Source organism: Lemur catta, chromosome 3, assembly GCF_020740605.2.
Source record: "Lemur catta isolate mLemCat1 chromosome 3, mLemCat1.pri, whole genome shotgun sequence".
NCBI lineage: Eukaryota > Metazoa > Chordata > Mammalia > Primates > Lemuridae > Lemur > Lemur catta.
The window spans coordinates 84835283-84849863 of NC_059130.1; positions in this window are offsets into that span (position 1 = coordinate 84835283).

Consider the following 14581-nt stretch of genomic DNA (forward strand, 5'->3'; position numbering starts at 1 on the left):
TAAAGCATAATCCTCAAATGCAAAGGGTGGGCTTGCTTCAGTATTGGATTGATAAAATAAAATCCACTGTATATTAAAAACAAAACAGACAAAAGACACTGAGAAATATGAAATAGAACATGAATAGAAACCAAATCAGAGTCAAGAAGCCAGGGCTCAGGGCCTGGCTGTGATACTATTGATTCATGTGACCCCCGACAACCAGGTCCAGTTCTCTGCAACTTCTCCTCCTTCCCTGAAACCAGATGGCCTAGAGCCATAGTTCTCAGCTGGGGGCAACACCGCCCCCTAGGGTGCATTTGTCAAAGTGTGGCGGCAGTTTCTGATTGTCACAATGACTGGGGACACAATAGCATTAGCAGGCAGAGGCTGGGGAAGCTCCAGGTCCTGCAGTATGTGGCATAGTCTCACCCAGTGAAGAATGGTCCCTCCTGTCATGCCAATTACTGGCACCCTGTTTAAAACAAAAACATGGATAACATCTCACTGCCAGGATCAAAGATTTTTAATATAAAATTGGCCTTTCCCCTTTCTGCTTTGGTAACTCACAGCAAATTGGAGAATTCTCATTCACAATTCATAGTAGCCCAAGTCCTTGGTATTATGATACTTTCTATGCCTTCTTTCCCTTCTTTCTCAGCATGCACGCACTCTCTCTCTCTCTCTCTCTCTCTAACACACACACACCACACAAACACACCAATGTCAAGCTTATTGCCTTTTCATCCTTACTTTAATAGTCCTATTTTAAATGAATCTCTTTTTTTCTACTGTTATTATACATTTTAAATGAATTTCTACTTTAATACCACATTGTTTCATTGTAAGCTGTTTATACATGTTTCTCCCACTAGACCAAACTGCTTAATAGTAGGGAACATTATTCATTATGTTATTCATACCTTATTCATACCTTTATTCATTCATTTGATCATTTAAAATAACATTTATAATAGCAAATATATATTGAGTACTTATTATGTACCAGAAACGGTACTAAGAGCCTTACATGTATGAAACCAATTAGCCCTTAGGTACTGTTTGGTACTGTGTTACAGATGAGTAAACTGAGGCTACAGGAGGTTAGGTAACTTGCCCAGAGTCACACACCTAGGTACTGTGTTAGGAACCGGAGACTCAGAGATGGAAGTCGAGTTCTAAACTCAAGCAGCTGCATTCATTCTAACAGGCACAGCATGGTCTACAAGAATAATCGTAGAGAATAACAAATGAGCACCAAGGACAGGCTCAAACCCCAGTGTCTGGAGAAGGAGAGACCCAGAAAAGGCGATGCCTGAACTGAAGCCAGAGGCCCAACGAGAGCAGGAAAAAAGAGATAAGCAGAGCAGGACACCCCAACAGGGAGCCCAAAACAAAAGCATGCATGTTCGCTCAGCTTGACAAGTGTCTGAAATACAAGAATAGGCACCTTGCTCAAGCCCCAAAGTTGGATTCTGATGGGAACTGGGGTGAATAAACTATTGGGACACAGCGTGTAACCTCAGTGTCCATCCTCCTCAGCACTGTACCTGTGTTCTGCCCGGCTTCCCCAGTTAAGCTTGCCCAGGAAAGAAGGGGCAGGGGAATCAAGCCCTTCCCAAAAGCCATGTCTGCTGTTAAGCAGCTTCCTGGCTATTTGATTTAATCTTGCCTCTGCCCTATAAGGTAAGCATTATTATCCCATTTTACAAGCGGGCCTACTGAGGCTCAGAGAGCACAAAAAGGTAGTAAGTAACCAAGCCAGGAATCAAACTCATCTGTCTGACTGCAAACTCCAAATTCTTAGAAGGGTACCATGCTGCTCTTAGAAGAGTCTCACTTACGTTCCCTCAGCCCAGCCAGTGTTTATCAACTCTGCTGTCCCCTCAAGGTCCCCATGTTGGGGCTGCTACTGCGCCCCTGACATCAGTGTTTACTTGAAAGAGTTTTCTTCCTCCTTCTGTGTGGTCTAACGCAGCAAATTTAATGTCAATTTTGTTCATGCTCAATCTCAGTTTAGGTAAACCAGTTAGCAGGGTATATACGATAAAGTTCCCTGCCAAGTTATAAACTAAGTAGTCAAACAAACAAACACAAAATCAAATGAAGATCTAATTAGCTTGGTCCAATTACTCCATTCCCTTCCAGCTAGTCTAGGATAATCTATAACAAACAGCAGGGAAGCAAAATAAACTACCTAGTTTCAAGTGGTTTTTTTTTCCCCTCTTCCCCACTTTCCTCAGTCTTCCTTCTCTCTCTCTCTAGTTGTTTCCCTCTTTTCTTCATTTGTCTTTTTGTTTTCTTCTCTTTCTCCTCCTTCCATTATTTTTCTTCTCTTTTTCCTTCTTCCTTCCCCTCCTTGCTGTCTTCCTTTTTTTCTATTTGCCTCCAGGGCTAAAGAAGGGAGCTTTACCCTGGGAGAGACCTAAGGCCTCTCATAAAAGCTGAATTCTGAAAGTGATCCGTCAGTTTTTCCCTCTGACTCAAGCAGCCTTAAACTAAAAATCATCTTGAACACCTTTTAGCAATGAAACTGGATATGGGATGCCACTGGGACACTGGAGTCCTAGCGGGTCTCCTGCCCTCTCACACTGTCTCCCTCCCTGAGGGGAGGTAGGGATCGCTCCTTCTGGATACCCAACAGGAAGGAGGCTGGGATCGTGGAATCGCCTGGCAAGCACAGGAGGCACCAGCTCTAAATCCTTCTCTTCATTTCTCAGTCCCAGACCCAGTTAAAAAAAAAAAAAAATTCCAAGCAGAGAGAAGAAAATGACCAGTGAGCCAAGCTTTAGCTTTTTAATAATGTGAAAATTGAAGCAATTGAGGAACAGTTATTAATAAACATACAGTTCCCGCTATGAAAGCATGGAAATTTTTCCCCTGTAACATAGCATAACCATGAGGGTGGAAATGTTGATTCATTTAACAGGAACCTCTGGCTCTAACTTTCAGCAATCAGAGGAAATGTGCACCTTAGGAGGAGCACTAAGTTTGGAGTCAAACTCCATCAACCACCTACAAGTCGTGTGACCTTGGGCAGGTCTCTTTCCTTCTTAATCCTATCTCCCTACCCGTCCCTTCACCTGTGAAATGGGGAAAGCAAACAAATAAACAGATCTCACCTCAAAGTGTTGTTCTGAGGATTATATGAAGGATAATTTGAGAATTATAGTGTCAAATCTCAGTTTAATAAAAACGGTGCCAGGTTGAGAGTTGCCAATACTCTAGGACTCTTACCTACATTTCCTCATTTGCTGTGTGATCAAAAGGAAGTCACCACTTCTCTGGGCCTCACATTCCCTCTACTCAAAACTAAATTGAACTGCTGGGAATGCAAACTGGCACAGCCACTCCAGAAAACAGTTTGGTATTTCTTATAAAGTTAATCATATATTTAACATGTCACATACTGTAACAGAATAAATGGCTTGAAAAATGGCAAAAATGTTTTGTGTCTCTTTAAAACATCCCCCACTCCTTGCCAGTGGTTGGGAAGGGCAGGGGAGTGTCTTTTGCTCTTTGTGCCACAGGAGATGGCCCAAGGGAATTGTCTGGGTGGAGGTAATGAGATTGTCTTAACCGAAAATGGGATGAATTCAGGCGAAGGTCATGAGATCATTTTAGCCAAAGATGGGATTGATCAGAACCTTTAAAAGCTCTGTACTTCTGCTCAGAAGAGGGACACTGATACTTTGAGATCGGAGTCTGCCAGCCTCCTGACTTGCCAGAAAGTTAATAAACTCCTCTTTCCTTCTCCTCAAACCACGTGTCCTCGTTCTGATGCAGCCTTGGGGACAAGTGCCAAACTTTGGTTAACAATACCAATTCACTACTGGGTATTTATCCTAGAGAAATGAAAACTTATGTTCATGAAGACATCTGTACGTGAATGTTTGTAGTAGGTCTCTTCGGAATCACCAAAAAGTGAAAATGACCCACATGTCCTTCAATGGGTAAATGGGTAAACAAACTGTGGTATATCCATACCACAGAATATTAATCAGCAATAAAAAGAAATGATCTATTCACACAGTCCACAACTTGGATGAATTTCACAGGCGTTATGCTGAGTGAAAAAGCCACCCTCAAAACGTTGCACACTGTAAGAGCCCATTTATTTGTCATCCTCCACCCACAAAAAGACAAAACTATGGTGAAGAGGGCAGAGCAGCAGTTGCCATAAGTGAGGGGTGGGGGCAGATGTGACTTCAAACAGGCAGCATCGAGTGAGTTTTGGGAGATGATGGAACTATTCTGTATCCTCGTTATGGTGATGGTTACATAAATCTACATGTGTTAAAATTCCTAGAACTATACACCAAAAGAGAGGGCATTTTGCTCTGTCAAATTTAAAACAAATAAAATAATAAATTGAGTGGTAATAATAACAAATTACTCTTATTTGTCTATCACTTTTTGTCTATCACAAAGTGCTTTCATTTGGTTATCACAGCTCAGAAATTATAACTGAGGGGCCCAAAATGACTCACCTCGTGAAGATTGATGTGATACTTTAATCCCATCCTTCTGATTGGAAATTCTGCGTCCTTTCTATCAAACCTCACTAGGTGATCCTTGAAGTTCTTTTTTTTTTTTCTAAAAAGCTGTGTGAATTGTGAGTGTTTGCGGGGAAAGCAATTATATGTTGTTGATTTTTCATCTTGTGTTGTTTTGTTGTTTCCAAGTTTCTATATCAACCTGCTCATGCTCCTGGAAGTGTTTGTATTTTCTTAGAGAAAAACAAATTAGGGCCAATGCACAATTCCATAAAATGACACCTTGGTGGGAAAGCACTTTTTGACCAGCTCCTTGAATGAATGATTAGAAAAATAAATTGTAAATTTTAAAGCATTCACTCATGTATCTGTTCATTCAACGCACCTTTACTCAGCTCATGATTGTGCTGTGACTTGGCACATGCCGTTTCTCCTGCTGTGAAAACACTCCCTACATCCCCTTCTGGCTAACTCCTACCCATCTTTCAGATGTCGGCTGCAACATCTATTTCTCCAGGATGTCTCTCGTGTCCTGCTCTGACAAGCTTGCCTAGGTGCTTTCTTGGTACCCCCATAGCATCCTGCATGTGGCTCTGTATCGGTGCGAATAATTTCAACACAATGTGGTGTCCATCTCCACTAGACTGTGGCACCAGAAGGGAGGGGTCCAGGTCTGAATCATCTAGCACAGGCCTTAGCACAATCAAGGCACCTTCATTCGTTCACTCAATAGTTGCTTACAAGTCCCTTTGTTGTGTCAGACAGTGTTCTACAAAGAAAAGTATGCAGACGGTGCCCACATGGAGCCTATAATCTGAAATAAAAGAGATAATGAAAAAAATTGCCAGCATGCATCACTTCTTGATACTATATCATATATCAATGAAAAAGTCAGAGAGGCAAGGGGCCCAGAATGTGATGGATTCCTCTGAGGAAGAAACGTCCAAGCAGTGATCTAAATGAGGGAACACTTTCCACTCAATATTCACCCAGCAGCATTTACTGACAACTTAGTACTGTTCTTCCACTTATTTTTGTTTCCAGTCTCCCAAGCTGGAGGTCCTTCCCTGGCCCCCACATCTTGGTAAGCCTGGCCCCATCAACTAACCTAGGAATTTGGGGTCCTGGTCCCCATGGTGGCTGGATCAATTGGCATTCCATTTGCCCAGCCCTGGGTCACTGCTCCACTCCATTGCCTCTGACAACCTGAGCAAACCTCTCCTGGGCAGGGGATGCTGGGAGTAACTTTGTTTTGGAATCCAGGTTGGTGTTTAGATTTCAAACTAGTAACCTGCCAGTCTCCAGCTATTTGAGAACTTGGCTTCCTTGGACTCATAAAGTGCCCTTTATGACTCAGAGGTGACATAAAATATCATTCCATCTTTGCCCTGAAACACTCCCAACTGGTGCATGAAATGGGCCTTTATGGTACATCAAAGGCTCATAACTGTATCCTTCCCTGGACCTTTGATATTTTAATGTTTGGCCAGTGAAATTATTATCTCTTCAATCCACAGAGCACTTATTTATTTTGGTGCTTATATCTTTGTTTTTGCTCCAATGGCGGGAGAGGGCTAAGCAAGAGGCCTCCCGGCTGCCCCAGATTTGGACGCCCTCTAACTTTTATCTCCAAAAGCTAAGGAACTCAGTGTTTGAACTCCTTCAGCTCAAGTCTCCTAAGGGAAACGTCAGACAGCAGCCCCCATAACGAGCACTTCTAATTTATGCTCCTCAGAAGGCAGCCAAGTTCCTTCAGTGGGTTTCTATGGGCTGTCTGGATCTTGAGGAATTGGTACTGAGTTTAAAACAGGGGCCAAAATTTCATTACTATCAGAGACACGCTGCTCACAGTCAAGTAAGAGCTGCTCAATACCTACTATGTGTCTCCTTTAAGTCAGGAACATGGGAGCCATATGAAATCCCTTTTCCATTTATTTATTTACTCAAGAATTATTTATTGAGGCTCTATGTGGCATCAGGCACGGGGCTGGACACCACGGATTCCCAGGCTGAACACAGTCTGCCCACACAAACCCTTTTGTTTAATTACCCTCTCTCTTATTCTCATCTTCATTTATGACCAAGTCCTGTAGGTTCTGCCTCCTAAACAATTCTCAGATTCGTCCCATTCTCTCTATATCCTCCACCACAGCTGTAGATCAGGATCTTGTCATCTCCCAGCTGAATTACTGCCACTGTCTCTTAGCAGGATTCTTGGCTGCCAGTGTTGCCCCTGGCATCCACCCCGGATCCTGCCAGAACATCCCTCGGAAACCGAGATCTGACTTCGTCCGTGTTCCGCTCCCAACTCTCAAACTCAAAGGCCTTCGAGGTTCAGACAAGAGATGAAAGTAAGAGAAGCAGCAGGGCAGGGCCAGGGCTGGGAAGATGAGAGAGAGAAGAGCTGCAAAGTGTGTGCCTCGCCTCAAGGCCCCACGTCAATCAAGCAAAACCCGTCGTTGGGCCAACTTCAGGCTGCTGGCCTGTGAGCGCTGGCTCAGGATGACTTCCTGTTCCTTAGCCTCTCACTCCAGCCGCCTCCTGCTCTGGCCTGGACCAAACTCTCTCACCTCTTTTCTCCCCCAGCCTGTTCCCCACCCTCACTTCCATTCTGTGCTCCAGCTATATTAAATTACTTACTTTAGTTTTCCAAAAACCATATGTGTTCACACCTTCATGCATTTGCTCATGGTATTATATTTCCCTAAAACAACCCCAGTTCCTCATCTAAAGAGCTCTGTTTTATCTTTCAAAACTTAGTCTCCAATCCTGCCTCCACTGGAAGGCCTCCTATGACTATGTAGAAAGAATTGATCACTCGCTGTCTTACTTCTCTCCCTTGTACAGCCTCCTATAGCTGACTTTCTGTCATTTTGCATTTATTGATTAGTGACTGGATAATCAGTGTGTTCCCTGTGGCCAGTGCTTGCTAGGTGACACTGGGCAACCTTGCCCTTAGCAGGTACTTCTGCAGAAATGTGAAAACTGAATTATCAAATTCAGTGCTAGGCAATTTTACATACTTCTTATCTCAGTTTCACAAGCAGCAGCCTGAGAGGCATGTATTATTATCACACCCATTTTCTATGTGAGGAACCTGAGGCTCAGAGGGAGGAAGCAGTAGCCTAAGGTAATACAGAGAGTGAGTCAAAGAGCCAAGGTTTGGTCCCAGGTCTTAGAACATAGAGGCCAGCCCACCTCCAGGGGGCACACCTGGCTCTGAAGTCAAATGCAAATCTACCAGTGGAGACTTCCAAAAGTACCGATGGTGTTTTTCAAATAGGCCAAATGGTGTTAAGGTCAATGATGGCAGAAGATGAAAAAATGAAAAAGAAATGTTGAATATATTTAAGAAGAGTTGACATCTTCCCCCATCTAATATTAGTGACTTTTTCAGCCTTGCATTTTAAAGATACAAACAAAGATGAGGAGAAATCCAAATCCTTCAAAATCCAAGACCTCCCATTGTGTGGGGCCATGCATTGCAGCAGTCTGCAATAGACAAGGAAATGAATGTGAGAGATAATTCAGAAGCAGAATCCACAGGACTTAGTTCACAATAGGACGTGGGAGGTGACACCAAGGAGGAATATAGTCCAGGATAACTTCCCAGTTCTGATCTGGGTGATGGGGTAGACAGGTGGTGGTGCTGTCCCTGGAGAAGAGATACAGACAGAGGGGAGCATGTGAGAAACAAATCGGGACATGTTGTATTTGAGGTGAGACATCCAAATGCAGATGTCCAAGAAATAGCTGGAGCCCACTCTGGTAGATGGTATAATTGCCAAGATACATGTTGTTCCTTCCCATGGGGCCTTTCCTTGTTGGGTTTGTCCTGAGAAGAATCATAATGTCCATGTTATTGACATTGGACTCATTCATTTGACTTGATGTGTCCAACAAAATGTGAAAGGAAATGATAATGAAAGAAATGTTTCAGCAGAAACTTTAATAGCCAAACAATGGTTCTGCCATGTTTTTTCCTCCCCTCTGCCATGAGACTGGCACGACCCAGAGAGGGGCTGCCCTTTTTACTCTGATCCAGGAAAAAAGAAGACCTGGACTAGAGCCACAGCCAATCCAACAGAGCAAGAAGTAAATCTTTGTCATTGTAAGTTAACAATATTTGAGGGTTAGTTGTTACTGTAGCCAAACTTAGCCTAAACTAAGTGATATACTAATTCTCTCATTTTATGGAAGAAGAAACTAAGGCCAGAGTAGGAAAAGAAATTATCTCAAGTCTTTAGAATCTTAATAAAATGTATTTTTCTCATGTTCACATAGTTCTCATGTCAACAGTCTTTGTGTTCCTTGAAATTAATATGATAGAAATGAATATCTTGGTAGCATGGCCCAGTTTCCTTTTTTTAAAATAAGTAAAACATTATTTTCTTCTCCTCTGCAGAGATTTCATCTGTAGAATTTTTTTTTCTCAGTTCAAAGGTTCTTGTCTAGCATCAAAGCCCATTAACATGAGATTTCTTTCCCACCAATTTCCCTCCAAGCTCCACAATGCTGACTTTATACACAAAAGTTTTACTTGGAGTGAAGGCCAGGTGTGGGAAATTTTAAGACAAAAAGCCATTTAAAAATATTTGTATAGCGGAGGAAAGAGCATGGGACCATGAGTTAAAAGATTGGAGTTTTCACTTCCACCGGAGCTGCAATATTTCCGTGAGAACTTGAACAGTTCACTTCACCTCTCTGGGCCTCAGTTTCTTTATGTGCTGTAGAGCTGCAGTCCCCAACCCCTGGGCCATGGACCGATACCAGTCTGTGGCCTGTTAGGAACCAGACCACACAGCAGGAGATGAGCGGCAGGCCAGCCAGCAAAGCTTCATCTGTATTTACAGCCGCTCCCCATTGCTTGCATCACTGCATAAGCTCCACCTCCTGTCAGATCAGCAGCGGCATTAGATTCTCATAGGAACACAAACCCTACCGTAAACTGCGCATGCAAGGGATCTAGGTTGCATGCTCCTTGTGAGATGTTAATGCCTGATGATATGAGGTGGAGCTGAGGTGGTGACGCTAGGGCTGGGAAGTGGCTGTAAATACAGATTATCATTAGCAGAGAAGTTTGACGGCACAATAAATGCACTGGACTTGAATCATCCCCAAACCATCCTCCAACCCCGTCTGTGGAAAAATTGTCTTCCATGAAAACTTTCCCTGGTGCCAAAAAGGTTGGGGACCGCTGCTGTAGAGGAGTAACATATGCCATGCGTATTTCTAAGGGTTATTTGAAGATGAAACAAGAGTCTATTTGTAAGTGTTCTTTGAAAGACTGAAAGTTGAAAGCATCGTGCATGCGTGGAGGTGTGGGACTCTGAGGATTAAGCATTGCCAAGCAACCTTGGACAAGCAGCCTCTTGGCACAGAGTAACATCCCAGCTCCTTGCTGAAAGCACATGCATCCTTCCAGGCCACTAGGCAGAAGTTTGGACCGAGGAAAAAGATTTTTAAAGTGCTTCCAGCATTTGAGTTTCTCAAAAAGAAGGATTTTTGGCCCAAGTTTCAAGCAGGCAGGGTTCTTATTCCATTCTGCTGAGGTGGTGGTGGTGGTAGTGGTCCCTTGCATTCAGAACAATATATTGCAGGACTCAGCAGACCTTTACCATGATCCAGTTATAGCCTGTTTTTATTAGCTCTCTTTCTATGGGAAACTGAGTCTCAGAGAGGTTAAGACATGTCAAATGAAGCCCCAAGGGTAACTTTTGAGGGAGGGAGTGACATCATTGAAGGCACCCCTTAAAAGCTGGAGGGTGGACTGGAGGGGGTCAATGTCCCAACACTCAGAGGAGAACGGCGGGAGCCTAGGCCACACAGACAAACAGCATTCCAGTTCTGAGAATGGCCCGGGAATACTATAAAGACAAGTCATTTGCCCAAGGTCATGCAACAAACTAGTGGAGAAACTCCCAGCCCAGCTTCCTTTCTCTCATTTCATATTCCTGCACTAGTGCAAAATGAGCCCAAGGCTCTGGTGAGAGGCAGGCTAATTCGCACCCCGTTTGAACCCATAAGGGGGTCCAGGGCTTCCACTGGCCAGCTGGTAATAATAGAAGGTAATATTCATAAATTTCTGAGATCTGCACCTGGTGTCCTACGGTGGAGGCTGCCTTCTCACCCCCATTACAAGCCCAGATTTTTAACAAGGATGTTATATTTTTATTAAGCAAATAATTATTAGCCACCAGCTGGGTGCCAGGCACCTTGTTAGGAGATGGAAAACAATAGCCTTGAATAAACGTATGTAGTTCCTGCCCTCATGGAGCATGCTGTGAGCAGGGCAGGCATGAGCTGTGGGATTAAGGGTACAGGGCGCTGGAGGAGGGAAGATGAGCCGGGGGTGGAGGGGGGATGAGTTGCTGGCCACAAGGGTGTGGGACAAAACGAAAAATCTCGACTGAGGGGAGAGTGGGGAAAGTGGTACTTTCAAGCGTGAGAATGAAACCGGCCTCTCCCTTCTCTGCAGAATAGAAACATGAACGTTTGCGGAGCAACTGCAGTGCCAGGAGCCCATACATCTCTCCACACGCACTCCTCAAAGCCGTCCCAACAGGTTGCCTTGTGCGCCCCACTGCAGAGTGGATGAGCAGGCTCCCCCCAGCAGCCCTCGGGCAGCCAGGGCTCCCCCCAGGCCTGGGCAACTCCAAACCCTGTACTCTCCGAAGCAGCTGCCTCCCCTGGGGTGCTTGGCTGCGGGGGGAGAGGGGAGTAAGAACTGCACGCCAGCATTACTCAAAGTACAGTCCGTGCGCCGGGGCCGATCCCCAAAACAGAGAATAAGCATTTAGAAAATTTCAGAGCAATTAGAGTGGACAGAGTCATTTTATGGCTATGGAATTTAATAATAAAAAACTGGGGTTGTAGTTTGTATGTCTTGTTTTTTTTTACTTTATTGCTTAAGGAATTCATTTTTATTGAATTTTATAAACGTGTTGGCCCATGACAGATTGAACATTTTAAAAAATAGTTCTGAAACAGTCTGAGAAGCATGGCTATCAAGGAGAGGCCCTGGATGCAAAATCTGGAGCCCTCAGACCTGGTCCCTGCCAGCTGAGCCGGTAGCCCTCTCAGGGACCTTCGCAGGACAGCGAGCCTCCCTGGGGGGGCTGTAACCTGCTCTAATCTGTAGGCCATCAAAGAAGGCCTCATATTAAAATCAAATCACTGCTTTTAGAGGTAGGGAGGAGGCGTGGATTTGGAGGGAAGAGGAAGGGAAGAAAATCAAGATTCTACTCTTGCCTGCCTTCTTATTACTTTTATTATGTTGCAAAGGAGCCTGGAAAAGACATACCAAGGCAATTATCTTCTCTAACTTTAAAGAAAGGCACACACTAAAAACAAGGAAGATGAAGACTCAGCCCCCTCTCAGAGAGCTCTAATAACCCAGGGGCAGGACTCGACGACTCCTTGTGCCCAGAAAGGTCCACACCTGCCTCTGACATCATGTCCTCTGCTCTGCAGCCCCACCCTTGCCCGGCCCTCCGCCCAGTCTAAAATGAAATAGGTGCTCCATGTGTCCCTCCGCCAAATCCGTGTCCTCAAGCTCATGTTTCCTCTCCCAAGAACCAGGAAAGCCCTCCCTAGCTCTGCCAGGGTTGGAATCCCCCAGCTTCCCACTGCAGACATCCCTAAAATCATAGCCTACGGAGCCCTGGAGGGACAATTTCAGATCTTGATCTTCATACTTTTGTTTTGAATATGGAGAAATTGAGGCCCCAACACTAAGCGTGACCTGCTCAGACCTGGGACGCAGGTTTCTTGCCTCTCAAATACAGATTCCCTTTCACCCACTGTGTGAAAGCTCCCTTCCCTGGAGAGTTGCCTCTCTTTCTCCCATTAAACCTTCATGTCAGGACCAATCCTAACAACCAGTGTGTGAGTTCACTTTTCACTCTGAAATTCTTTGGGCAGGTAATTTTATTTCCATTGCCCCAAGGGGAGGAATTCATGAAGCATGTGGCATACAGTTCAAAGAGAATGGCAGAAGGAAAATATGCCCACCCACCTCCCTAACGCCCTCCCCCACCCAGCCCAACCATTTCTCATCTTGTCTTACAGCTCACACCAAATATAAGCCTACATGAAAGAAGAAACCTTTGCTAGTGTTTTTCAAGTTAAGTGCAGCTAGGGGCGATGGCCACCCCAGATTCAGAGCCCATCACTCAGGAACTTTCAGAGTGCCCCTCAGTGGAGTTTGGCTTGGAGGTCTGTTATGAAAACACATGCAAGTGGGTTTTATTTTTCGTCTCCCACCCCAGCTCCTTCCAACTGTTCTTTGCTCTTTTTTTTTTCTTTTTAGCCTTAAGGCAAAAGGCAAAAATCCTGATCCAACCCTAAACAAGGGGTTTTCCTCACTTCAAACAAATAATCCAGGGTTTCCTTTGCCCAAATCTAGATATTCCAAGTTCCTCCTTTTTCATCCCTGCCAACAATGTTGCCCCTGAAATTTTCTACTTCCTCTGGATGACTTGCTGCAATGTCTCAAGGATAACTTTGCCTTACGATAGAAGCTTTGATGCCTTGCCAACAGGGAATGCTAGAAACATCCACTTTTCCAACCAGCTAGCCAGACTCAGCAATAATTATTTTATTTGCTAATTTTAAAATTGATCACATACAGTGAAAGAGAGAGAGAGAGATGTTTCTACGCTTCAAAGCCCTTCTCTTTAAAAGGTGGGACTAGAAGAAGGAGAAGCAGAAACTCCTGACTTAGAAGTAGAGGTTAAAAGTATAGATCAACCAGCCTTGAGGACTAATTCCATTTCTGCCACTTAGTAGCTAGGTGACTGGTCCAGGAACTGAACTCCACTGAGTCAGATTTTGATACTAACAGCACTAAGCTCATAACTGAAATTATCCATGTAAAACATTTAGTACAGCTGCAGCATATATAACACTTATTGCATGCTGATCGTAATTAGTATTAATGTGAAAATCATGATTTTAAGCCACAGAACAGAAGCTCCATGAGGCAGAAACCTTAAGTGTCTTTTGCTTTCTTATTTATCTCCATTGCCTGGAATAATGTCTGGCTCAGAGGAAGTACTCATTGAATATTTTTTAAATAAATAAGTGAATAATAAATGTTAGAAATAACCTCAAAGGTGATCTTAACCAGGTCCTTAGAGTTCTATCAAGATATTTGCTCCTTTAGTTCATTTACTTTTGCATACTTTTAAGTTATTTCTCTGATTTCCAAGTTTTCCAAATGGGCATGCATTCATTATTTTTTTCATTTATAAAAATATTTACTGTTTGTGTTTACAGATTGTCCCAACTCCATATCCAGAGACTTTTAATATTAACATATCCATGTACTTCACTTTGCTCTGAGAAATTTTTGATACAAAACACAAAGCTGTTCATTTTTCAGAGTTGAAGACGTAAGTAAGCCTTTTCTTCAATTTTAGCTGGAAGCCTATCAATTTGGTGGGGTCATATTGTTCGACATGAGACAATCTGTTCTGTGTACCTGTGCATTTATTAAGCTATAAAAATGTGTTGGGTTTTCCCCCATTTTTAATTTATCAGGGAACCCCTGAATTTGTAGCCAAGTTGAACAAAAGTGCAGGTAGCCTGGGGACCTTGGACTTGTGACTGGCCTTTGAAATAAGCGCAGTCTTGTGGGACTGAGCCCTTAAGCCTGTGGAGTCTGACATTCACTCCAGGTGGTAGTGTGGGAGTGTGACTGAATGGCAGAACATTCAGTTGACATTGGAGAATTGGTGTAGAAAAAGACTCAGATGCATCATCTGTAATATGAGAAAAAAAGAAGGCTCAAAGAGAAATAAATATACCTAATGTTACATCTCCTTTTTTCTCTTGGTGTATTTCTTAAGGAAACTGCCTGCCTTAGAGTCAACTTCTAGCCCATGTTCCTCAGACTGTATTCGATTCTTCCTATTGGAGAAGGAATGACTCATGGCTGAGCAGTGAGAGTGTGACTTTCATGGGTCCATGTTTCTAGACCAGCTGGCGTTAAGAGCTCTGACTTTTGGTCTATACCATGGGAACTAGAAGGTTGAGGGACAACAATTCTTCTTGCAGCAGAGTACGTAAGCATTTGTCCATTCTGTAGATTCATACTGTCCCTT